This window comes from Anser brachyrhynchus (assembly GCF_964034855.1).
Source record: "Anser brachyrhynchus genome assembly, chromosome: 2".
In the NCBI taxonomy this organism is placed as follows: Eukaryota; Metazoa; Chordata; class Aves; order Anseriformes; family Anatidae; genus Anser; species Anser brachyrhynchus.
The window spans coordinates 58,956,222-58,982,422 of NC_137695.1; the positions used below are offsets into that span (position 1 = coordinate 58,956,222).

The 26,201-nt window shown below is 40.9% G+C and overlaps 1 long non-coding RNA gene across 1 annotated transcript; it reads left to right on the forward strand.

Annotated features, from left to right (window-relative positions):
- Positions 1 to 7,738: 7,738 nt before the first annotated feature.
- On the forward strand, positions 7,739 to 19,010 carry LOC308190316. The gene is made up of 3 exons (XR_013947066.1): positions 7,739 to 7,857; positions 11,381 to 11,434; positions 17,828 to 19,010. It is a non-coding gene; the product is annotated as an uncharacterized lncRNA (long non-coding RNA).
- Positions 19,011 to 26,201: the final 7,191 nt, after the last annotated feature.

The following is a 26,201-nucleotide window of genomic DNA, read 5'->3' on the forward strand; positions in this document are numbered from 1 at the left end:
ATGAAGCAATAGAGTCCTCTGTTTTTGTGCTTTCTTGGATTTTTGCCCTGCTCCTTGAAACCAGTTTAGCAGGACCTTAAGCCAGGGTGCTCAGAGGTGATGCTTCTGCCCTGTCCAATGACAACCTTCAAAGGGTTGCTGTAAGGTACTTAATAGTGAGCTCCTTGCCTTAACAGCTTGCCTTTCCCTGAAGATCACTATTAAACTCAGTGACTGTAATAACTCAATAACTGTAATAACTCAGTAATAGCTACAGCAATAATGTGAATACAATTACTCAGGGGAGTTTTGTTGGCTGTGAATGAGAAGTATATTACTGCAAGGGCTCCAGGAGCTATTGCACCTGCACCCATTAGCACTGGCTTCAGTCTATAACTGGTTTAAAGCCAATGTGAATATTCATCACTGGTACACAGACTTTATGAAGAAGTTTGTAATGTTGCTCCTTTTATTGGGCTAAAAATTATTTGGCTCCTGTGCTGGATGCTCACTTTTTGTGTTCAAAACTAGTAAAAAAATCTGTCAGTAGTGTTGCTGAATTAAAACAAGATTAATAGCACTTAAGGAGTGGTGTCCCGTCTCTCTCATGTGCACTATCACAATAGAGGAGATGGCCAAGCATCACAGAGAAGGCAAGCATTATGCAAAGAGAGAAAGGAGGCAGCCACTGGGACATTCTGTTGTTACTGACAGACTTGTTCAAATGTCAGTCTTCCCCTGTTGTGCCCCATGCTTTCAAACAAAAATAGATATTTAAGAGCTCTGCTTTCCTGCTGGGCTCGTTGGGTGTAGGGAGTTTGATGGCTGTCGTCAGGAGAACCAGGTGGAATAGTGCCACATTTCAGTCTCCACCCAGGACCACAGAAAGAGATTACTGTAGCCCTTCAAAATAAAGCACCAAGTGGAGAAAACAGGGAGACAGAACAACACATACTACCCTTATTTATCTAATTCCAGTGACATTGCTATTCAAGATAGGTGTGCATAAGACAAGACAGGAGCTTGTTTTGATCAAGAGAACCTTCAGAGACAACTAATGTAATGCTTGGGGCTGTAGCTAAACTTCTGCATGCTTGTGCACTAAGAAAGACATGGTTCAACATGTGCTGTATAAAGTAGACATGAAATAACTCAGACAATAATTTACCTCTGTGGCAATAAACTTGATCAGAATAGAAAAGGGCATTACAATAAACCAATCCAAAAAGAGTGATGGAACAGCTTCTCCACTGTAGTAGCTCCAGGGAAAGAAAGAGTGCTCTCTAAATTAGTTACAGCTGCATGCAGTACTGTTGCCCATTATATGCTTTGACTACCTTGTAATTGCAATCTAAAGAAAGTACTGCCTTTTCAAAGAAGCTAAGGCAGCGATTCTCAGGGCATCCCAATAGTATTACTGTATTTCTAGTCACTTACCCTGAAGAATCTGTAGCGTCTGAACTATTTTTCATATGCTTGCCATACCCAGATAGCTTAGCTAATGGGCTGGAGTGGAAATGAGGAATGGCTGCAGCATTGTGATATCTGCTTGGTCTAGATCTGATTCTCTTTTTGGCACCCCCTTCATGACTGGAAAGTACGAGAGAGTCTTTATTATTTGGCTACCTAAAACACAGGTGGCTTCAGCTTTTTGAAGCTCTCCAGAATTGGTTGGAATATGCATTAGGCAGAACAATTAAGCAAGCTGTTTCTCTTGAATTTAAATGGCTTGCTTGAAAATTGAGTTTGGTTTGGGGCTCTGCCTTCAGAGCAATGCAGTTTGATTTATGGAAGCTGCATGGACTAGGTGAGGCATAAATTCCACAAAAGTAAGACCTAGTGCTGTGGGGACATGAGCTCTGCTGCAAATTTGAAATCAGGAAACTATATGTGAGTGTCAGATTCTGTCAGCTGGCTTCTTCCCTTTAATGGAAAAGGTGGTCTTTAAGGAAAGCAGAAAGCTCACTGAGAACATTCGGAAACACTGTATTATCTATATCTCTCTATAGTTATAAATTTACCATGCCTGGCTCCAGAGACTGGAGGGAGAGAACACCACAGACATTGGCAGGGGACAGGAGAAAAGGTTGCCTTTCCTCAGGTCCAGAACTGTTTCCCTTCTTCCAGAAGGAGAGATGCCTCTCCTCTAGTTATTTTGCATTTTTTCCTTTGATGCTCAGCACACTGTGTCACTGAAGCATGCCTCTGAGAAAGGCATTTGCCCTGGAGACTTGAAGGCAACGCCTATGCAATACTCCAAGCATCCTTAACCCTGGCAAAGCTAAGCAAACTGGAGCCACCAGCCAGCTTTGGCCCAGCTATACATTTATTTTGGCTGCAAGGGTCAACAGCACAAAATTTAATTTGGCTGTGCAGTAAAGGAAAGTGGATGATGGTGCCAGTCTCTACTTAATCTCATAACTCATGTTTTTTACCTGTCCTGCTTGGAAAGTTGCCGATGAAGCATACAGAAGATTTTATGCTTCACCTCTTTCTTCATAAGAAATAAATATGCTAGGGTGTCTATGCTAGCTTTGTGACATTTCTCCATAACTGTTCCTGTCCTTTACAGAAATTGATGTTTTTGGTATAATTAGTTTTCAAGGATGATCGATGTACACTTTCTTGTGTTTTTGACTTTACTGGTCATAAGTTAACTTCAGATGAAAAGGTTGTCGCCTCTTGGTTAGATACTCTCTCAAACTTGTGTATAAGCCCAGGAAGGTGAAAAGAAATAAAAGCTATAGTTTACATGAAGTGAATATACTAATGTCAGAATTCAGGAAGCATTTGGACAACGCTCTCAGACACATGGTCTGATTTATTTGTTTATTTTTTTATTCGAGGGGGTGGTCCTTTGGGGACCCAGGAGTTGTACTTGATGATCTTTGTGGGTCCCTTCCAGCTCAGATGTTAGATGATTCTGTTATTCTATTTGGCAGGAGAGAAAACATAATTTAACTTCTCCACCAAGGAGGCTTGTTTGAAGGGTACAGAGAATACGACACGCTATCATCAGTGAGTCACATGTTCACCAAAGAAATGAAACAAACTTCTGGGATAAAAAGACTAAAAGGCACCCGATTCAGCAATGAGCCTCTGCTGTATGAAATACATGAACTGGGAAGAATCAGTCAGTATGGTCTAGTGGGAGGCTGATATTGCATAAAAGCATGCACTGAGCTGGTTTACACATAGGTAACTGTACCCTATTTAATTGTATATTGGAACAAATTTACTGTTTGGGAGGGGCTTCTCCCTATTCACTAAATAGAGCTAGTTAAAAAAAATAATCAGTTGTCAAAATGTGTTTTCAGTATTTTCAAAATTAAAGTGTTGAACCATTTTTTCTTCAAAATTGTTGGTGTTGTAAAAAAAAAAAAAAAAGATTTAAAAGTTACCCAAAAAAGAAACAAAATATTTCCAACTCACATCTTAATGTAGGATTTTCTTTTATTTTTAACATGGGGGAAGACACTAAAAAGTAGGCATTAAAATTAAAATTCCATTTATTTACACGGGTTTACCTGGAGTTATCTTCTGAATACAGATTATATCCCATAAGAACTTGAAGATCAGCAATTGGAAAAATCTGCTGCAAATATTATGGATGTGGTATTTGCAGTGAAGTAGCCAACATTTTAAGATTGTGTCAACAGCAAGGTTTTTTTTTTGTTTTTTTTTTTTTCCCTCCTGAGGAAATGTACACCCATATTTTCTGATAGGCATGTATTGTTACTGCTGTTAGCAAGGGAGATAACTCTGATATGAACAAAACCCATTTGCTTATCAACCATATAAATAAGATGCTGACTAAAGAACAGATTCAGGCTGGGTGGAGAATGGATTGAGAGCAGCCCTGAGGAGAAGGACCTGGGGGTGTTGGTTGATGAGAATCTCACCATGAGCCAGCAATGTGCATTTGCAGCCCAGAAAGCCAACCGTATCCTGGGCTGCATCAAAAGCAGCGTGGCCAGCAGGGCGAGGGAGGTGATTCTCCCCCTCTACTCCACACTTGCAAGACCCCACCTGGAGCACTGCATTCAGCTCTGGGGTCCCCAGCACCAGAAGGACACAGACCTGTTGGAGCGAGTCCGGAAGAGGGTCACGAAGATGATCAAGGGGCTGGAGCACCTCTCCTATGAAGAGAGGCTGAGGGAGCTGGGGTTGTTCAGCCTGGAGAAGAGAATGCTCTGGCGGTCTTACAGTGGCCTTCTGTTACCTAAAGGGGGCCTACGGGAAAGTTGGGGGGGGACTGTCAGGGAGTGTAGTGATAGGACAAGGGGGAATGTTTTTTAACTAAAAAATGGTAGATTTAGATTGGATATTTGGAAGAAATTCTTTACTGAGAGGGTGATAAGGCACTGGAACGGGCTGCCCAGAGAAGCTGCGGATGCCCCATCCCCGGTGGTGTTCAAGGCCAGGCTGGATGGGGCTTTGGGCAACCTGGTCTGCTGGGAGGTGTTCTCCCCTGTGGCAGGGGGCTTGGAACTGGATGGGCTTTAAGGTGCTTTTTAACCCAAACCATTCTAAGATTCTATAAACCTTAGCTAGGAAGGCTTTCAGGGAGGAGCTGGAGGTTGCAACTCCTAGCCTGGCAGCTGGCTTGGGAGGTTGAAGAAGTATTTACCCTCTCCTTGCAGAAGAACTAGAGTCCAGGGAAGACTTCTATTTGTATAAGTCTTCCTGCAGAAAGAGAGACCTGATAATTTGCCAGTAATTGAGCACAGCAGGTGGGTGTAAGAGTTTTCCTCTTTGTTTATCTTGGAATGCAGAGAGACCTTAAAAGTACTCAAACTTCTTTGCATGTCAGCCAGATTGCTGTGTCCTTCCTCTGGGAAAATGTCGGAGGCTCTCAAGATTTGCTGTAGGCCTGGATTAACTGTGCTATCTTGCCAAGGACAGTTAGAAAGGAGGAAAGTTATGGTTAGATAATACCTAAGAAAAGGTAGTTGTGAGGGTCTGTATTACCATGCTGTTCACAAATGCCATTTTGCTCTGATTTTTTTTTTTTTAATCTTAAGCAGCTTTTCAGTAGACTGCTGTACCTTAAGATGATTCCTCTAGAGTATGTTCCTAATTATATTTCCAAAGCATTATCTATGTCAAAAGGAGAAGATGAAAGATGAAAGTCTGGCAAATTACATACCAACGCTGTATTAAGCTAAAGGAGATGTATGGGTGAATTTTTTCCTGCAGTTTCATTAATTGTCCGGTAACCAAAAAGTGATACTCTGTTACACTCAAACAATAAAGACTTGCTGATGCTTCCAAAACACAGGATTTCAACAGAAGATCTTAAAAATATTTGTCATCTAAAGGTGTAAGAATTGTAAGCATATTTATCATGGGTCAGTAATACTGCCAGTTTTGCACTCTATTTTTCTATTTTAGTTCCTCCTCCACAGAAATGACCATTAAAAATTAAAAAATAAAAATTGGAGTGACTTCAGATGTAATACATTTTCTTGAAAATCTGTATTTACCTAGCTATTTAAGCCAGGAATATCTGGTGGAGCTTAGCTTTCTTACCAAGTATGCAGCATCTGTGAAATTTTAAATAATGTCAGGCAAAGTTAGAAAGACTGTGGTGACATGGCAACCCTGAAAAAAATTGCATGGCTTCTCCTTCTTGTAGGAAAGGAAGCAGTACATTTAATTACACTTGAGAATACCTAAGCAACCTTGTATGTAGTAAATCACAAAAAAAGTTCACCCAATGCCCTGAGATCAAAGCAAGGCCACTTTTGAATAATCACAGTCAAAACACGTGATCTGTCTGTTTTTTGTGTGTGCGTGTGATTGTGAATCAAGAGGACATGGCCTGATGTTTTTTGTTGCTGTTGTTGTTGTATCCTCCTCCCCCTCAGGGAGGGGATCTTACCAACCTATACAAATATCTGAAGGGAGGGTGTCAAGAGGATGGGGCTGGAGTTTTTTCAGTGCTGCCCAGCAACAGGACAAGAGGCAACAGGTACAAACTGAAACACAGGAAGTTCTGGATGAATATGAGGAAACACTTCTTTACTGTGAGGGTGACAGAGCGCTGGCACAGGTTGCGCAGAGAGGTTGTGGAGTCTCCTTCCCTGGAGATACTCAAAATCCACCTGGATGCCATCATGCTCAATGTGCTCTAGGTCACCCTGCTTGGCAGTGGGATTGGGCCAGATGATCTTCAGAGGTCCCTTCCCACCTTGGTCATTCTGTGAATCTGTGAAAAAAAAAACAGTCAGGTGTCAAGGCAAGATAATGTCCCTTGCCAGCAGAAATAACTTGGGCAGACCTTGAGGGCTGGAATGAGAAAACATCAAATAGTCCTCAAACAGTACAGTGCTGTACAGAAATAGCTACCGTGCACACCTTGGTGAAGTTATTAGCCAACTGCAGCCTTGAACAAATAGGAACAAGGGCCTCAGATTTGGCCATTCCCCAGTTCCAAGGCTCAATTTCTTGTGACTGTGAAATCAAAGCTACTACTGAGACTGGTGGTGTCTGAGAAACTTGAGCTGACAGCGTCTGCACCCCTTGGTAAGGAGGTAAGTGCCTGTCTGGCTTTCAGTATGTGAGCAGGCTTGTAGCAGTGTTCAGGACTTTCTCTCTGTTTCAGGGATTTCTTAGTCTCACCCACACTGTGGGCCTTGACACCTACCCCTGTTGCCATGTAGGAGAAGATGAGGGATAATACATAAGATCCTTAAAACACTTACCTCTAGACCCCGACTGCAAGAGATCATATGTATCTGCAGCTGAACTGCCCTGGTCCCTGGGTAGTATTTGACAGCTTCTGGTAAGAGTTAGTGAGTGAGTATTCTGCTGCCAAGATGGGAGTCATCCACTGAAAGATGACCAAAAGGCTGCCATATTCCTTTCAACTCCAGTTATCCAATGATCCTATGGTCTCTGACAAACTTGTGACCATGCAGGCCATGCTGCTTTCTGAACAGCTCTAAAGTAGCTAGCAGTTTAGGTTTCTTTTCTGGAGGTAGGAATCTGCAGTAAATGGCCACCAGCACATGGAGTACAGGTGTTCGGAGGGTGGTATGAAACTCGTAGGAACGTGTGGTGCCAGGTGCAGAAATGAAACGCCATCATGGGCCTTTCACAGCATGTAGGGAGCAGGAGGATTAGGCCACAGACTGTGCGATGTATAACAGCCCTGAAAATACCTAAGGTTAGAAGTGGATCAGAATGAGAGAAAAAAAATGACAAGATGAGAAGGGAATGAGAATCTAAAGCTGGCTATTGACTGATGCCAGCTAAACAAAGGGCTTCTACGCAATCCATGGGAGGATGTAAAGGACATATCTTGACCTATATGTTTGCCTCATGTTTGGAGCAGGGCTTTGACCTGTATCTAAGCTATAGGTAATCATAGATAAACCCTTGGCTCCAGGCCTTTGTGACTCATAACAATTCAGAGTGTAAGTACCATCACTTGAAGGAAAAACCATAGGCTGTTGTATTGTTTCTTGAAGAGAGATTTTAATTCCAGAGCAAACATTTGCTTTATTCAAACTACTTTGTGTTCATAGACAGGATTTCTTCTGAGTACAGCATATGCAGTGCTTTTACTAAGGGCAGGAGGCAGCCCTTTGTCAGCAATCCCACTTACCTCCATAGCAGTTGGGGTGGAGCTGAGATTCTGAATGGCACTGGTTTTAGCCATCGTCAACTGCTTGCAACCTCCCAAGGTTTGTGAGTCCATCTGATAACCAGCTGAGCACAATGGGAAAAGAAATACTGCTCTGGTTCCTTCCTGCTGCTTCCTCTGCTCATCCCTCTCCGGCCATTTCTAGGTATAACACAGCTGATGTTCTTCAGTACATCAGCTGTGTTTGTGATATCTTACTTTTTGTTCCTGTTTTGCAGCAAAGAAAGGTACAAATAAGATTTGGATGGTGGGCTGAATATACTCAAAAGACTGGATACAGGGAACAAAAGTGTGAGGGGTGTAAATAAAAGTGCTTTTAAGAGATTTTTAGGAGATAGGGGTGGAATATTTTTGTGAATATTTAGACCTGGCTGGATACATGTCAATTAGATTCAGACTGACTTGACTAGTCTATAACTGTAGATGCCCAAATCCATCCTCCCCCCCTCTCCCCCGCCCCTTTTTTTCCAAACTTTTAAAAAATGGGATTAAAATGGCAGCAACAGTGAATCTTAATGGGTTAATTCAACTTTTTACATATAGACCAGCTTGAACAAAAACCTTGGAGTCAAACATCTGTGAGCTTCAGGGAACTCCAGGTTCATGCTTTGCAGCTGAAACTCATCTTGGTTTTAAACACATTTTTGTGACAAATGCCAAAACTTCCCATGAGTGATTTCTTCCCCCGCCCAAGTCAAGCTATAATATCACTGTAGCTTCATTGTGGATCCTTTCCTTTTCTTGATTTTTCTGCCTAGCAGTTTATGGCCTTTTCTTAAAAGGTTATAATCTAACCTCTCTCTGAACATAACCTGAAATAATTCCCTTCTTTTGTTGTTTCCCCTGCTTGAACTGCAAAATGTAATTAGTATCTCTTTCAGGTGTTTGCCTCTTCTATTTTCCTTTCCCTTGCTTCAGCTTACACACTGCATTTTGACTTGCTATGAATTACATCTGGGTATCTGATCTAAATACTTGGTAATTTAGTTTCTCACCTGGTAACCTTATTTTATTGTGTGTTGTATAATGGAACCTTATGGAACTCTGATATAGGTTAATATGAATGGCCAGGTGTGCATGCCTGTTAATCATCTTAAATATCCGTTCAGTATCTCTTGATGTTATTAACATGTTTGTCCTTCATTTAATATACAGCAGGAAGGAGAGCTGAAAAAAAAATGGAAAGAACAAATAAGGGAAGGCTGAAACTAGCACATAACCAAGGATGTCCCTCGCAAACAAACAAACAAGAAAAAAAAGTCAAAGCCAAATAGCCTCTTAAAAAAAACAAAATGACTAAAAAAAAAAACACTAATTGGATCTGTAATTTAAATTTAAATCTTATAAATGGATTCTTCTGTATATGTACAGATAAATACATTTACAATACTATATATTATATGTTGTCATATATACAAGCCTTTATAAGCCTACATTGTTCCAGGAAAACCTTACAGAAAGTTTGTATATTGAGGTATAGATAGTTACAGCACTTAAGTTGGATTTTCAACAGCTCAGAAAATGTAACTAATTGAGGGCATTTATTAAACCACTCCTAGTTTACCACTGTGAGGCAAGATCTAGGAGCTTAAACCTTCAGGAAGGTAGCAGTAACTACAACACCAAGGGCAAAAGGGTTTCAACTACACATACCATGGTCTGTTTAAGCAGTTCCATACTAATATGTTTCATGTTAGCTGCAGTGCCCAGCTAAGAGTGGATCGTTGCTCATAATGCTGATGTAACTTGCTCTCTCATGTTTGTCTCTATCGGTAATGTAAGAGATAGACTAGACTTCTGCAAGCATTGGCTGGTGGATGTATCAGACTGATAATTTGTAGGGAAAGCGATTGCTACAGAAAAGACCCCATATCAGTTGCAGCCACAGAGTTACTGTTTTTTATTGTGTTTTTAGGGGGTAGAGGGGGAGAGAAGATCAGAGAAGATCTTATTGCTGCCATTCATTGTCACAGTTGGCTCCTCTGTTATTTAGATCTATATTTGATCTGAAATCTTCTTGGTTGCTGCCTCTAACCATGTGTTCCTGTTGTTTACTCTTTTCCTCCTTTTCCAATTTCCAGGCTTTCTAACATGTTGAAATTTTGGCTTCAACTGAACTACTCTTTGGAGCATGCACTGAGAAACTAGTAGATTGCCTGCTAAAGGGCTTCAGCAACACCTGTGTCGGTGTATTGGGTGGAATAAGCTGAGGTGTTCTTCTAAGCTCAGGCACAAGAAGGAGGAAGAGGCATGAGAGGCATGATTGTTAAATATAGGGGTAATCCAGGACCTCAGGGGTTTCTAAAAGCATAGTTGTGTCAGTTTAATTAAGTGTGATTATCTTTCTTTTTCTTCTTCTCCTCTCTATTCCCCTTATACCAGGCTTAATTAAGATGATGCAAAAGTTTTGGTGAGCAGAGTCTTGGCTTAAATGAGGTTTCTATTGATTTAGTTCCATCAGTCAAGAACAATGGTTGCTGTCAGCAGATGAACTTGTGTACTATTTATTGAGATAATTTTGATCATTATGATTATTTCATTCTATTTTTAAGTCTTTGCAAGAAATGTACATATTTTATCATCTCCTTTTTTTGTTTCACTGTTTCCATCTTTATTACTCGTTTTAAATAGCAAATATATTTTATTGTCCTCATTGCAAAGGGAAACCCCCATTCTGATTGTTTTGGCTCTTCTTCTGTAGGATCAATCACCCTGGCAGAATGACATACGATGGCAGTGAAAGTGCAAGACATTTTTTCCAAGCCACTTCTGTGTTGTTTTGGATCTAGTTCCAAGCTTCTTAATGACACAAAGAAAATATTATTAATTTATTGTGATTCTTGGCACTTTCTGAGCATGCTGTTGGTGCTCAACAAGTGACTTTCCTTCCACACAGCATGTGGAATTTCAGGGCCAGGTTCCCATTCCTTGATGTATGTGTCAGATCAATGTAAATATGATGAAGCCAAATAATTACATGGTTTTCTGTAGTTTCTCAGGATTAGGTGCTGTATGACTGAGATGAGAATCCAGCTCACAATATCTGCCTCGTCTAACAAATGTTTCTAGTAACACCGACACAAGAGAACAGAAAGCCAGCAGGCAGAGAAGTGGCAGCGCTGAGATCACTGGCAGATCCCTGGCACTGCTATGTTTGTGAAGGCTGTGCTTCCTATCCAGTTCCTGCTACAATTTTTAATTTGTTTAGCATACAGCAAGTCACATTATTCTTAATAGGAGTTGTTGAGAAATTAGTATTTTTGAAAATCTGCCTGTACATGTTTAATGAATGTGCTCTAGGGAAATTTAACATTTGGGATTTCCATTGAAATTCTTCACTGAGCGTTTGCCCTCCTCCCCCCCCCCTCCCCCCCCCCCCCCTTTTTTTAAGCAGGAAGAGCAATTATTTCATGCAGAAAATGTTTTCCATGTGCCTTGCGCTTTCTTCACTCAATCCCTTTCTCAGTTGCTATGTGAGCATATTTTCATCGTGTTTTTAATGTATTTTAACTGCTGCCCAAGAGCCAGAGGTAAAGTAATGAAACTATACAGTTTTCCATGCAAAATCTGTACTTGTACAACCGGTGAAGCTCATTTGAGTTGCTACAATTTAGGAGTCCATTTAAATGATGGAAGTACATGTTTAACACCACAAGAAAGAACCTAACTTCTGATATGTGTTCCAGTAACCAACCTAGTTATATACAAGGTTGGGGGTTGCCATCTAGCATAGTTTGTTTTTCTCCTCAGGTCAAAAGGTATCTCAAGTTATAGATCATCTACGCTGCACCACCTTCCATACAGGTAATATTTCAACACATTAGGACTAATTGTGTTGCATGTCATGATCTTCCTCTTTGTGCATTAATTACTGGGGGAAGGAGGACATCTTTCTCATTGTGTGTTAGCCTCAGAGAGTTTCTGATGTGATGCCTAGGAAGGAGAGCAACAGTAGAAAGACTTCTCCTGTTGTTCTGAGCTCTTGCATGTTGGGACTACTACTGTCCTGATGAGGCAATCCAACCATTTATCTCTAGTAAAACAATTGTTATATGGAGCAAGGTAATTAGTGATTCACTAATTCACTGATTCCGTGAAGGTATTGAAACAGTAAAAGAAGTGTGCTACTGTACAAGAGCAAAAATGAGGAACCCTTCCTCTCCCATCCTCTCCTCAACCAGATTTGAGCTTTGTTGGGTTAGTCTCTGCACTGTGATTGCTGCAAATTAGCCTGTTTTGATGTGGCCAAAATGATTAGAAGCATTCAGCTAGGAAAACATTCATCTCCTGGCTTCATGGATGAATCACAGTCTCCATATACCTGCCGGCAGCACCTTTCTTCAGGGCTTACCTGTCATAATGGTGATCTCAGTGGAAGTCATGAGTCACTTCCAGAGTTTGTGAATCACTGAGCTCAATCCAAAGACTTAGATAACAACATTGTGGAAGAATTACAGACCATAATAGAAAACTCTGTAATTCCATTAAGTTTAAATCCATCTGTACATTATTATAAGAGGATGCAATTATCTGTGTGTTCTAGAACTGTCTTTAAGAGTCCGTAGACCTTTGATATCTCTAAAGCCCTAGCCTCATTTTGGGTGATTTTCTATCTTCTGGAGCACTCTTTCACAATGAAGAATCATACCAGGATGTTTAATTTAGATTCCATGTGAATTAACTTTCAACTGAGCTCCTCCTTCCTGCTCATTGCTTTACGTGATATTGGGCTGAAGACACTGGGAGTCTTTGATTTTGATTTAAGCAGAGCCTGGATTTTAGCTTCACACTCTTGCATCTATTTCTGATGAAAACCTTGAACCCTTTGACATTTAACCGCTGAATCTGGTCCACCATTTTAGTTGTTCAAAGGGGTTTTTTTTTTGCAAAGCCCAGCATATGAGTTCCCTGTTTTTTTAATTCAAGCTGTTCTTGAAAAATGATAAAAACAGACTGAAATAACAAAGCTACTTCTCTTGTTTTACTTGTAGAGCTGAGAAACAGCTAAGCAAATGTCAGCCAGATTTAATTCAAAAAGAAAAATAGCCTTCTATCTTATGTGCCAAACTTCACTTTGAATAATAATAAAGCCCTGAAATTGCCTATAGCTAGGCTCTAACTGTAAAAAAAAAAAAAAAAAAAGGGGGGGGGGGGAAGTAGGATTGGAAACAATTGTTGCAATTCACTGATGCTAGACACAATAGGGAGCAGCTTTGCATTGTTAGTAATGAGTGACGAAATTAGATCTCTGAGACTAGAAAATTAGTTATATCATTTGTCCTCTCTTTGGACAAAAGGAGAGCATGGGGTGGATGTGATAGCTGTCCTGCGTCCTCGTTGCCTGGTGGACCCCTTCGTTTTGGGCACACAAAGTATGCTGGAACATTGTGTTTCTGTTTTAGCAGATGAGTGGAAATGACGCACCAGCATGATGGTGCCAGAAGTATGGTGAAAAAAATAAATAAAAATCTTCTAGATAGTACTTTTTAAGCTGCTCTCACAACAGCCATTTAAAAGAGATAAGAGGACAGCCATGCTTTTCTTCTCGACTGAGAAGGTAATCTTTCTCAGGAACAAATGAGGGAAATGTTTAATTACCCTTCTGAGAAAGGCAGCAGAGACAAGCAATGAGCTTTCTACAGTGTGTTTGCATTTGTGTGTGTGTGTGAACAGTTCAGGAGAAAAAAAGTGTTTTCAGTTTCCCTAGTTATTTATTACACATCTGCAGCTTGCCTAATTGAACACAGAGAGGTTATCACTTCCAACAAAACAGTCACCAGGGAATACTGATTTTTTTTTTCCAATCAACTTTCCCAGTGGCTGAAAATTGTTAATGTTTATTAACAGAAGAAAGTCAAAGTTAAAGCGGGGAGGAAAATCAATCAGTGAGCTAACAGGGAAAAAACCTGCAACTGCTAGTTCTCAATACACTATTAACTGTTCATCAGAAGTGTGCTAGCAGTCACTCAGGCTCATTCAGAATAGCTTTTGTGATAAATGTGGTGGCCAGAGAATGTCCAAATATAAAGATAAAAATAAAGATCATTTTTTTCTACCTTATAACATAGTCTAGGAAGCTAGGTTATAATTGTATCTAGGAATATTTTAGTGACACAGATGCATAGTTTTTAACTACTACATCTAGCTTTACTGCTAGAAATGTCAGAGGAAGTGATAAGAGCCACCTTGTGAATATGTTTTAATGGAAAGCCTAATACCCTATGGATTAGACTGCAGCTATCCCTCAGATGAAATTACAGTTAAGTGTGTGTGCCCAAAAGGCTTTGGTCATCTGTGCCAATGCTGAATTCAGCCTGATGGGATGATTTTGACATAGTAAAGACTTAAGGATTGGCATGTTTTCAAAGCTGTACATTCTGCTTTAACTGCCACACCCCTATTAATATCAATGGGTGTTAGGCAATGAAACCAACACTTCTCGATTTGAAATTCTGTTCCTGAGTGTCATGGTAGGTTTACAGTATACTACATATCAAACCAAAAGGTTATATCCAGGGCACAATGTCCACTTGTAATCATCCAGAAATACAGACAGTGGGATTTCTCCACAGCTGCAATAACATCACTGTAGGATGTTATGTGTGGGGCCACTCATGTAAGCTCCATAGATCATAGATATTCCCTGGAACAAGATGCAAGATCTGATTCGTAATCCTGTCCCATTAGGTCTGAGTGTGTTCAAACTTTCAGAAACCTCCTCCTGAGGAAGACTGGGGGAGAAGAGGGATGAAAAATAAGCCTCAGGTTACTTGGTCCTCTTCTGTCCTCTAATCCTACCATCTTCATTGGTACGCCTCTCCTGGGAGTTGTTTAGTATTACATTCCTGTCCTCTTTCTTTGTGCTTCAGCTTTGCACTGTCTGAAAACTCAGTGCACTTATTACCTGTCTAGTTTTGGCAGTTCCCATCCCGTGTGTAAATACAGTTAAAATGCATTCAGTACGCAATCACATAATAGGCTTTTGTTTCTGTTTGGTTTCTAAACAGAAATAAATAAATAAATAAATAACTCTCACTCTCGGTTTTTAAACAAATGGCATTTTTTATATTATGGGAAAAAGTCACAGGGAAGAAAAATCACCATTTTTCCATCATCGATGGAAATACTTTGCGCTGCTTGTAGAGAACTGACATAGGAAAACAGAAGCTGAGTACCAAGGCCAGTGAAAATGTCTGAAGTTGTTTAAACTTCCAAAGCCGGAAGGTCACATTGTAAGACAAACATGTGCTGCCCCATTAGGTCACTCCACAGGATTCCATTCTGTTAATTTTGCTTTAAAATATCTCTGATTCCTGTTAAAAGTGCATCCTCAGGGTCATGCTGACATTTGTCTCCTATGTGTTGTGTAACTCAGTTTCCTGAATTCTGCACTGCGCAAAATATTTCTGGATGGTAAGAAAACCATCTTTTACATCTTAAAATGAGGGCTGAATTGTAAACTGGATGTATGGAAAGAGCAGTTCCACAAGGTAGTGGGCGCTACACGCATATAACTCAGAGTAAAACGTAAACTTTATCTGGAAGTGTCTAAAGCACAAAACATTGTTAAGCACAGCACTAAGAAATGTAGTTAAGGTTCCAGAGAGTGAAAATGGGAACAACATTGAACTTATCTCCCTTCACAGTTCTAAGTAAATGACATTTTTGCACAGATCCTGCCACGTCGACTGCCTGGATTTGGCAGTGTTGAGGTTTCGTGCTCAGCTGCTCTCTCACAACCAGCCTTCCTTCTTTGATCTTGCCTGCTTTCCCCCCGGTGCAGTTTGGGTCCTCCAAGCTGGCCAGGCAAGCCATCAGGGAGCTCTGTCAAACTCTGGCACAAACGATCTTTGCAGTCGTCCCTTTGCCTGCAGGAATGAACCATCAAGTTTCAAGTATAATTTGCAGCATGAATCCAAACTTTGTGGCCCTGGCTTCTTTCTGATGAATATGACATCTGATTAATTCTATGCACATGTTCCAAAGTACCAATCTTTGTTTGTCTAGAGTCTGGTATATTTAACAGCTTGGGAATTAAGACAATGCCAGCTACGTCTGTTTCTATTAGACATATAGAAGATATGTAGCTCTCCAATGTAAGCATAGGCATGTATATGTGGAAAATATGTTCTAAATCTCTTCTGAGGAAGTAGCAGTGTCTAAAATATAAGGGAATGATCCTTTTAGCTTAAGTAGTTCTAATCAAAACCATTCAAAGCACCCAAAAGAACCATTATAAAATTCATTTCACCTTTACCTAAGAGTTGGCAAGCTTCCATGGATGTATCCCAAAGTCTGCTATGGATGGTTTTGAATCTGAGAAGCAGTATGTGTTGAAGTGGTGTTTGGATCTGCAATGGCAGCACATGTTCAACTGTGTATTTAAAAACGGAACTGAAAGGATGAGGAACAAAATACTTGGTTCTCCTCACACCAGACATGTGGGAAGATGTTTTTGTGAGAGGGAAGAAATGTTGCTGAGATTCTGGGAAGCTTCTGCCTGGGACTTGAAAGGGTGATGTTCTCCAGTAGACAAAAGACAGAAACATCAGAAAGCTCTAAAGGGATTAAATTGTCTTGGCTGGGATGAGCCAAGGTTTACAGTGTGGATTCATGTCTGCTCAATGTACTCCAGAAAACCCAAGTCGATCACATTCCTTAGCATGGTGCAGCGCCTCACTGCATTGACCAAAAGGCAGAAAGCGCAGTCTTGCATTTATCACCTGTCTGCCCAAGGGTAAAGAGCATGTTGTCCCAGGGCATGTCAACCGAGGCACATGTTCATGTATAGGACCCTGTCAGACAGCATAACCATTCTAGGATACATTCCAACAGTTTCTCTTTCTTTCTAAGTTAAACTGCTACAAAGGTTGACTTTTCCCTTTTGTTGGTTCCACCAGTAGCCAAGTTGCATGAACTATTGTGTGACTAAGTTGAGCAAATCCTTTCTGCAGGCAGGAAGGCATTTATGATTATCTCCAACTTGGGGATTTTGCTTCAGTCACTTTTAAGGAGGTCTTGAGAAATCAGGCTGGAATTTCCAAATTTTTGTTGGATGAAGAGTAAAGGCAGTGAGGTTACTGAGGAAAAACATCATTGCACCAGGAAGCAGGCAAGGACCTAAAGGTTAAAACCCCACTGGCTATAGAAGACCAGGAATTAACTCCCAACCGTTATGCCATCTTTCATAAGACTATTGTGCAAAACAAGCCACTTTCACAGCAGGGGTTCCTAGATTGCATTTTTCATTGGATTGTGTCAGGCAGTTCTGAGAGGGCTCTGAGACGGCTCTGGCTCCTTATCTGCTGTGAAGGATAGGCTGAGGATGCATTATGCCCTCACCTGAAAGGGAGTGATCCCTTTGCTGGTGCAGACTGAACTATGCACTATACTTCTGAAGACAATATAAACCTTAATGCTTTTGACCCAGAGACTAAAATATTCACATTAGACTGTTTGCAATGACACATTTACATCCCAGCTATAGGTAACTTGCTGATATGGATTAAATTGCCAGCTTTATTAGAGGTGCCCCTTTCTAATGGTTTCAGACTTTTCTCTGAAAGTACTGTTTGGATTATGCTGTTCCTTGTGCAATAGCTCTGGCCAAGAATTAATGTATGTGGAAAGTTCCGGTAAATATATTCCTGTTTTTCTCCTAACTAGCCAAGTATGCAAAAAAGAACAATCAGCATGCAGTGTCTGGTCAAGGTACTGGACTGAACACCTCAGGCAGGAAAAAGGTGATTCCAAAACATCATTTAATCTTTGCAATCCCCAAACTACAGAGAAACTTAAATATAAAATCCCTCTGGTACAACCAATTCTCATGCCTCTCCAGAGCAGAGTCATCCCTGCTAAGGCATAGCTGAAGGTCTTGTGATTTGACACAGTTCAGGATATAAAACAGCACGAAATGCAATTAATGGCTTCGTGCCTTTTACAATTTGATGTACAGATGGTAGCTTTGAATTTCATTGCTTCTCTGAATATTAAAAAGCTTGATAATATAATTTTGTTAATGTAAGATTGTATGTCATGGATATCCTATGCTGGAACATTTGAAAAAGAGCTGGATGCTCAGAAAGCTGCTGAGAGTGACTGCATTAAGATCTTACTCCCAAACAAAATATTAATCAGCTTTCTAAGGCTGCAGACAAATCACAGCCAACTATGTTCCGGTTCCTTCCTTTGCAGATTTAGAGCAAACCTCAAAATGCCACAAGAGGATTGACTCTGAGGAACTCAGTTTGGCTCCTGCACGGCGTGCTGGAGCTGACCGTGCTTCGTGAGTGTGTCATCTGCTCTCTGGCTGCCCGAGTGCCGCACCGCCATCTGGCTCAACTCAGGGAAATGCACAGAGGGAACAGAGGGCTGCACAGAGCCAGCAGGAAGCCCCCCAAACGCTGCGCCCTGTGTCCCTGAAACGCATTTCCTTTTCAAATCAGTCAGCAAAAGTCATTGTGGGAGAGAAAGCTTGAGTGAGCACGCTCATCAGAGGAGGTTCATAAGGATGAACTGCTTGTAAAGAAAACAGTCATTAGCAGCTTCTTGACGTGGAAAGATGCAGAGCCCGACCACCCACAAGACTTAGATTAACCTCTGCAGTGACATTAATAACTATTTTCCTGTTATACATTACAGATTTACTTTGATCTATTAATTTGGTATAATGGCTCTGTTGGTTGATTATCAAAGGCTGAACTGATTACCCGCTAATGTTACGACGGCATCGGTATATCCATTCTGAGTTCCTGGCACTTTACAAATAGATAGGTAGATCAGATTGACTTGTGCCTTTTGTCCAATGGTACCTCGAGGTTTCAGACACTTCTGCTCATCTCTGTAGCATCTGTCTGTCTGGTTTAGTTTTATTAACACAGTAGACTATGAACACCCAGGCTATTTCCATTTGGGGTTGAATTTTCCATTTAGCAAGGCTGTGTAGTTACTGTCAGTCTTCGAAGATAACATGGGCTTATCAGCAGTGCCTCACTCAGCCTCACATTGAAACAGCTTTTTCTGATAGAAGTTTCCTGCCAAACCAAAACCAGGTACAGCCCAAGAGCTCGAACTTTATTGTCTAAGTCTATGTTGTTCTAATTATAACTAACAATATATTTTACCATCTGCTGGCAGTTCTCTTACAAATTGCTAGAAAAGCTCCCTTCATTCAGAAGCTTGTCATCCAAAGTTTAGTCTAAAAACAAATTTATTTGAAAACAAATGTTTCCAGATGCTTTCCTGAAATGAAGCACCAGCTTGGATTAAAAACAAATAAATAGCTGAAATAACTGAATGAATTCTGGGTTGTGTCTAGTTCATGCAGTGATGTTTCTTCTCTCTTCCAAACACCAGCAGAAAGTGCACAACTAAGTGTTTATACTGGCACTTCAGCCTTGGAAAGGCCTTTGAGCAGTGTAGCTGGAGATTGCTGGGGTAAGCTGGCAGAGCAGGGCTTGTCAAAGTGTGCATGTCATCAGCTGGGCAAATCCTAAAGGGATGCCCATCTTCAGCCCTCACTGACTGAAGGGAAGGTACCAGGCTTCAAACATCCTACCCTGTTTTTAGGCTGTGACCATAAGGTAGTCACTTACTCTATTAAAATAAAGGAAGTGTGAGGTTTATATGTCCATTCTGAGCACTTCTGGTTCCCAGTGAACTGACAAAACCAGATGACCATAGGCATCAGACTATTACCAAGAAAAGACCTTCTCCCAAAATGTATATTCTTCCTTGTACAGGCTACCTCAGCTTCCCTGAGAGGAAGAGGCCCAAAGCTTAGTTGCCAGATATGTTTTGTAAGAAGATGCTAGACATAATATCAGTTTTAAGAATGTTTTCCACAGTGGGTCCTCTTTTATGAATTAGCTAAATTGCACACACAATCTGCAACAATGGAATAAAAGTCATGAACAGTTCCTCTCAATTTTTCACATATCCGCATATTTCCCCAAAGCAGACAGATACTTCAGTGTGATTGAAGAAGGGTAATACCTTTTGTCTTTCCCTTCTTCCCACTTTTTTACCTCTTTCCCCCACCCTTCTCTCTCTACTTGCAGAGCACTCTGATCTGCTTTCTCCTCTCGTGGGAGAAAAGGACAAAGTTTTAGCCTATGAATTTTGCTGAATGTGAAATGAAAGGCATTCATGTGTGAAGAGCAGCCATATGATATGTAAATCACAAAATCACAGACCATGCAGGACAGCCTGAATTTGTAGTGGCTTTGGAGCCAGGAGGAGATTTCAGTATCTGGGAGGAGAAGAGCAGATGACCATTGCTCCCAAAAGGAATTCTATGTTACCGATTTGGCCAGGCGACAGAGCTGGTAGCCAAACTGCAGCAAAAGATGAGGGGGCAGGCAGGAGTGGGTTCAAGATCATAGGGACAGCCTAGCAAAGTTAACCTTATTAGTCTAGTTTACAGTTTCGTAGAAGAGGAAATTCAAGAGCTAATGTGGCAATATCACGACTAACCTATTTTCCTATTATTTTTACGTACATAGTGGCTTAGTATTGTAGTGTTAGAAGGTGTTCGTGTGCTTATGTGGGTAAGAGCTGGCCTAAGAAACGTTTTGTGTTCAAGCAGCTGAGATTTTGTGCTGCAGCAGGAGACAGAGCAGCAACCCAAGGCAGACATGTTTCCGTATCTGGGCACAAATCTCTTGTGTAGGAACAGGAATCTCTCTTTAGTGATCAAGATAACTTGCATAAACAAGTGTCCATTTCAGAATAGCGCATATTTTTAGGTCAAAAAGTATACATAAACTGTAGAATATACAATGCTTAAGGCTCTCTTTAATAGGAGGTTTAGTCTGTAAATGTCAATGAATTGCCATTTGTAAGTTGGGTCCTGACAAACTCTAATTTGCCAGTGTCTCTAGTCTCACTTGTCATGTGAAAACAAGGAATTTCCCTGAATTTGATTAAGCTAGTACTCCGAAAATAAGTGCCAACAAGTATTCATGCTCTTTATTCCTCCTCTCTTTCTCCTTCTTTCTGCAAACAAACCAAGCCAAATGCCCTTCTAGACATCTTGTAGCACTATTTTTGTTTGTAGCTTGTAGGCTTAGCAAGCCTCAACATCACCCATATCCTGGGTAAGTGCTGGAGTCTTGGCAACTGTTGGCAAAAGTTTTGTTGCTGCCCATAAAGTCCCATAAATGCCCTAATTTTCTGAGGCCCCTGTGCCCCAAGACTCCAGATAATGCTGAGAGCAGACAGGTGCCGCTTTGTGCTTCTGAGCAGCCGGTCATTTATTCAGGTACCCATTTCTACAGAGGCAGATATCAGATAAGCTATTTTGTTTATCACATTTCAGACATCCAGGGTAGCTTGTGACATAGCTTTCTGCTCACCCACAGCTTTGTCCTTGGAAAGGCAGGAATGGCTGTTACAGCAGTAGGTAAAAGAGCAAGACGACTACACAGAGCCGGGCTCCGTGGTTTAATATTCACCCTGGAGGAGAGGATGGTAACAGAGGCACCTTAGGCTGCCCAAGTGTTCATAGCCAGGCACTGCCCATGTAGTTTCCTACAAGGCCTGCAGAAGAGAGAAGGGGAAGGAAAGACCCCATATCTAAAAAGCTGTTTCCGTGGAGCTGGTTATATGGGCTAACAAGGAAATGCCTTCCTCCAAAAATGTGTATTCTTCCTTACAGTGGCTACCTCAGCTTGCTTGAAAGGAAAAGGCCTGATTCTTAGTAACCTGATGTTTCTGTGTGATGATGCAAAACCTAATGGCTGTTTTAAGAGTGTTTTCCACAGTGGGCCCTGTTTTGTGCATTAAATTTCACACTGAGTTGCAACAGTTGAATAAAATTAATGAGCTGTCCTTCTTCATCTTCCCACTACCACAGCTCCCAGAGACAGTGCCTTCTATGTCTAAATTTGTTGGTGGACGTGCAGAAATGCTTGTGTCTGAAGTAGTATGAGATCAAATGGAAGGCAGATAATGAGAGCCCTCTGAAAAAAACTGCCCGTCAGTGATTGGATTTAAGCTGTCTTGAAGGTCTCTGTAACTGTACTGAACAAAGCGAATGTCTCAAAGACTTTTATTTTATTTTATTTTGTTTTGTTTGTTTTGTTTTATTTGGTCCAGCTCCTGATAAGATGGCATGCTGTATGCCATGTTAAAAACGAGAATGTTTTCTCCCGAGTCAGCTTTTACAGAGGAAAATAGCTACTTCCATTTTTTCTTGGAGCAGCTTGGATGGAAGGAATGAGATCTTGGCAAGTCTTTAGAAAAGGGTGGGGTGTTGTATAGAGGAGGACACTAAAATGGAAAAAATGACTCCCTTGAATTGAAATTCTGCCATTATCAGTTGGATGTGATATAACTCAGTAAAATCCTTCTGTTTTCATAGTCCTGGGAATTGTTAAATTTCTCACTGTGGGAGAAGCCCTGAAAAGCCCAGAAAGTAAACGTAAGCAAATCACAACTTTGGGTTTGAAATTCTGACTTTTGTTTGAGGAGGAGTATAAAGTTATCTGAGAAGTTTCTCAGCTTTCCATTCTGGAAAAAAGAGTCCTTTGGTGGGTCTAATTTTTCTAAAGCATCAGCCAAAACAGGAACAATTAGTTTTTATACTGGCCATTAATGATAAGCCTCCCTCTTCTGATCATTGCTGTCTTTGTCACCAGAAATGTGTGGAAGAATAAGAAAGAAATTGCAATACATCTTTCTTTGCAGTGAAAGTAGATAGGAGCCATGCGTGGTGAAAATGGCTATGAGGCGTGCTGCTCCACTTCAAAACCCAAAACAATATAAAAGGCATTGGACTCAATGACAGTATGAATAACATGTAAGTCTTGTGGGCCAAGAGTCTCAGGAGGAATCCTTTATCACTTGATATCAATTATTTTTCATTCTTTTAAAATACACTGAAATTCAAATCCTCAGAGCAGGAGAATTTTGCAATTAAGAAGCTTTGAAATGGAGTAGAAATGAGAAACCAGGGAGCACAAGCATTTCAGTGCAAGCCCCCTAATAGATAGCATATGGGCAAATGATAAACTGGTTAGCCAAAGACTTTGTGTAGGACTTGGATGTGACCAAACTCTAAGCATTCTCATAAAATGTTTTTAACGGGCCAGTTGGACTATTATAGCTGGGGATGGGGGGGATGCGTGTGTGTGTTCTTGTTTTGGCCAAGAGCTCCTGATCAGTCCAGGAGAAAATCCAGTTTCTCCTTGTTCTTTAATTAACACTTCATGTTCAGCTATGTGAATTTTCTTCCATGCAGCAGAAGAAGCAACAGTGGTTCTCACTCTTTGTACATGTAAGCAGTGCCAACAATTTTTGTTGCCACACTATTCTCTTTCTGGCTTTTATTGTATTAGTATCTGTCTCCTTAAATCATAGGCCAGACACATGTTGAGAATCCCAAGCAGTAGTTGCTAATCCAGGCTATTATGCAAAAACCAGAAACGGAGCTGTCAACAATACGATGGAAAGAATTACTGCAAGCAGCCTGAAGTATCAGCCAACATGGGGTCACATGTGCATGAAAATGAGACACCATTGTGGGGTTCAATCAACACTCCCATATATAGTGTTTATCTCTGCATCTTATTTATACACAGTATATAAATGATATGAAAAATAGAAGCTAACTTTCACTTGTCTTATTGTATCATGGAGGATATGTCTGGTGCAGCAAATAACTGACTGGCTCTCTGATGCTGGAAAATAGCAAAGTAGGTACAATTTTCTGCTAATAAAGTGAAGCCTCCGGAATGGTAAAAGCCAAAGAAGAGCTGGCAAAGATATTATCTCCCCCGGGGACTCTAAGAGTACAGCTGCCATTGCAACTTGGGCTTGCAGCCTTAGAGCTTTGCTCATTAGCAGTAAACTTTGTTACCAGTAAGTGAAAGTTATCCCATGGTGTCTCGTTGCCTTCTGAAACATCCTGTTCATTAAACCCCTTGCCACTGTGGAAGAATTAAATATTTCAGAATCAAATCTCTGAAAGCTCAGAGATAACAAAACTGTCACACATGTCCAGTATTTCGAAGCCTACTGTTGCCTGTTTCCTGGAGCCAGCAGTAGCTAGTGATAACTTTCTGTGGCCTTCTGGCTATACTCACTGGACTAGCTTGTAACCATGGTATTAGTAAGCAAAGAGATGTGCTTATAAGGAAGCATAGTTTAGATATGATGAAAAAAGATGCATTTGGGCCATGTTTCTCTGCCAGATGGGGGAACCCTCTTGTCTCACCTGGCTGTGGATGAACAAACAGCCCCAGGTGCCTGTGAAGCTCTGACATGCCACCTCGATGTTCTGTGGTGCAGAGGCAGTGGTAATGGCAGCTCTCAACAAACTTCTTGCCATGGGGAAATGGCTGCAGTATAGCAAGAAACAAGTGTACACAGCCAAGATGTTAGTATAGTTAGAAATTGTATTGTTTCCTTTACGTGATTCTCCTTCTTTATCCTCTAACCTTTGACACCAAATGGAGATTATAGTTGTGCTTTGAAGCATTCAGTGTGTATCACTGGTAGCTCAACAGCTGAGAGAAATCACAGGTTATATCCAAAAGCCTTAGCCTTTTTATTTCAGAGATACAGATATTGAAAACATGGGAGAGGTGTGTGTCTCTGCTTTTCTATCAGCTACCATTTCCAGTTCTGTTTGTATTTTAAAAGCGATTCACAAGTGAGATGCAGCTGATATTTTCTAGATGTCTTGACGCCATTTACTGTGAGCCCAAGGGATGACATCTTTGCTTAGGTAGCCCAAAATAAGCAGTTTTCCAGGTGTAGACATCTGGCCTATGCAGTGCTCTGAGCTACTAAGCCATGTCCATCTGGAGGCCTCAATGGCCTTATTACTCAGCATGTGAATATTTCCTTAAAATAATGCACCTCTCATAATCTCCACCCTTGACTTGATCATCTCACCCACTCTCCTCTTCTTCACTCACCCACTTTCCCAAATCCTTCAGGATTATCTGAACAAGTCAAGAGCTGTGGTTTGATCTCAGACAGTGCTGTCTGAACCCAATGACAGTAAACAAAGCTCTTTGTTTTGGGGAGAGGAGTGCTGTATGTATGTGTGGCTCAATGACCACAAAACTGAATCACTGAGCATATACTATCTTGCATCCCTATCTCCCTAGAAAGTAAAGCAAGTTTTGGGACAAGCTGGATAAACGTACAGTTTTCAGAGCTCTTTGAGAAGCACCCTTGAATATCACAAATAGGACTTTATTCTAATTGCATGAAAATTGCCTCAGAGAAGTCATTTTGTTTTGTTTTCCAGTAAGTTTCAACTGGCCACCCATAGCAGGGGTTTTGCTGTCATCCTTTGGCCTCTATTACTTCAAGAACAAAGTTGTTAAGGAGCTCTCTAGGCAAGGAACTGCATAAGACCATTTGAAACCTTTAAAAAGTGGGCTCTTGCATCTTGCATGTTTAATGATGAATTTGTTGGAGCACAGCACGTGAATACTTCATGGGCTGAGCTGGCTGCTGATAGCACTTGGAGTGAAGCTCTGAGTGATGTACTTAGCGTATAAAGCCTTTTAAGTTTCTGTGGCCTGAGACGCTCTAGTTGAACATGGTGCCCAAACTGACATTAGCAGAAGTGACTGAGCTTCAACTTTCTTGACACTTATGAAGTGTATGGGAAGGCTGTTCTCAACTTTTTGAGTGTCCTTACCTCCGTGGGCAACCTGATGCTGCATTTGTTAATCTCAAGGGAATTCTGAAAAGCCCCACTTTGGTCTATAAGGAGATTTACTTGGATTTATAGTAGAAAAATATTAGCTTACCCCTGCTCCCCTGAACAGTCCATAGTTGTTGTGTAGGTTTTATGCTGGTCTATGTGGAAGAGTAGAAAGTGAAAGAACAGCACTGAAAAAATGACTAACAGATCAATTGTTCTGAAAACTCACGTCTTTCTAATGAGATGTGGGAGATTCTAATTTTAGAAGTGCAAGTAGTTATAGATGGGCGGCAGAAAACCATGAACAAATAATAAGTCAACAGAAAAGCACTTTATAAATAACCGAGGTAATGCATTGAAGAATAACTTCCAAGATGTGTTTAGTTTAAGCTTAGTTCTTGTTAAGACATTGATTATTTCAGTGAGTTGGCATCTGATGAATTAGGGGAACTCACTTTAACATCCTGAGCCAAGTGGCTGGCAGGAGAGAGAGATCAGGCAGGCCTGACCTCAACTAGAGGGTGACTCTATGTAGAAATAGTATTTGAAAGGCATGAAATTTTATTTGGCTAATGTGCACAGACACATCTTGTCAACCATACAAACTTGGTCAAGGTGGGTGTCTACATATGGGCAGAATTTCAGAGGTCATACTCCTACTAGAATAAAGCCAGTACCTTATCTTCTGGTAAAAGAATAAAACCAAATGCTCTAGCAAGTAGGCGTCAAATGTTAAGTACCTGAGATCAGGAAACTAGGCTCAGCAACACCTGGAGCAAGTTGCATAACAATGAGAGAGTTCCAGGCTGCCTTTCCACCACATTTTTTAAAGGCACATATACAAAGCCTAAAGAACAGGTCCTCCTCTGAGGTATTGCCTATTTTAAAATATCATTTTCTCAT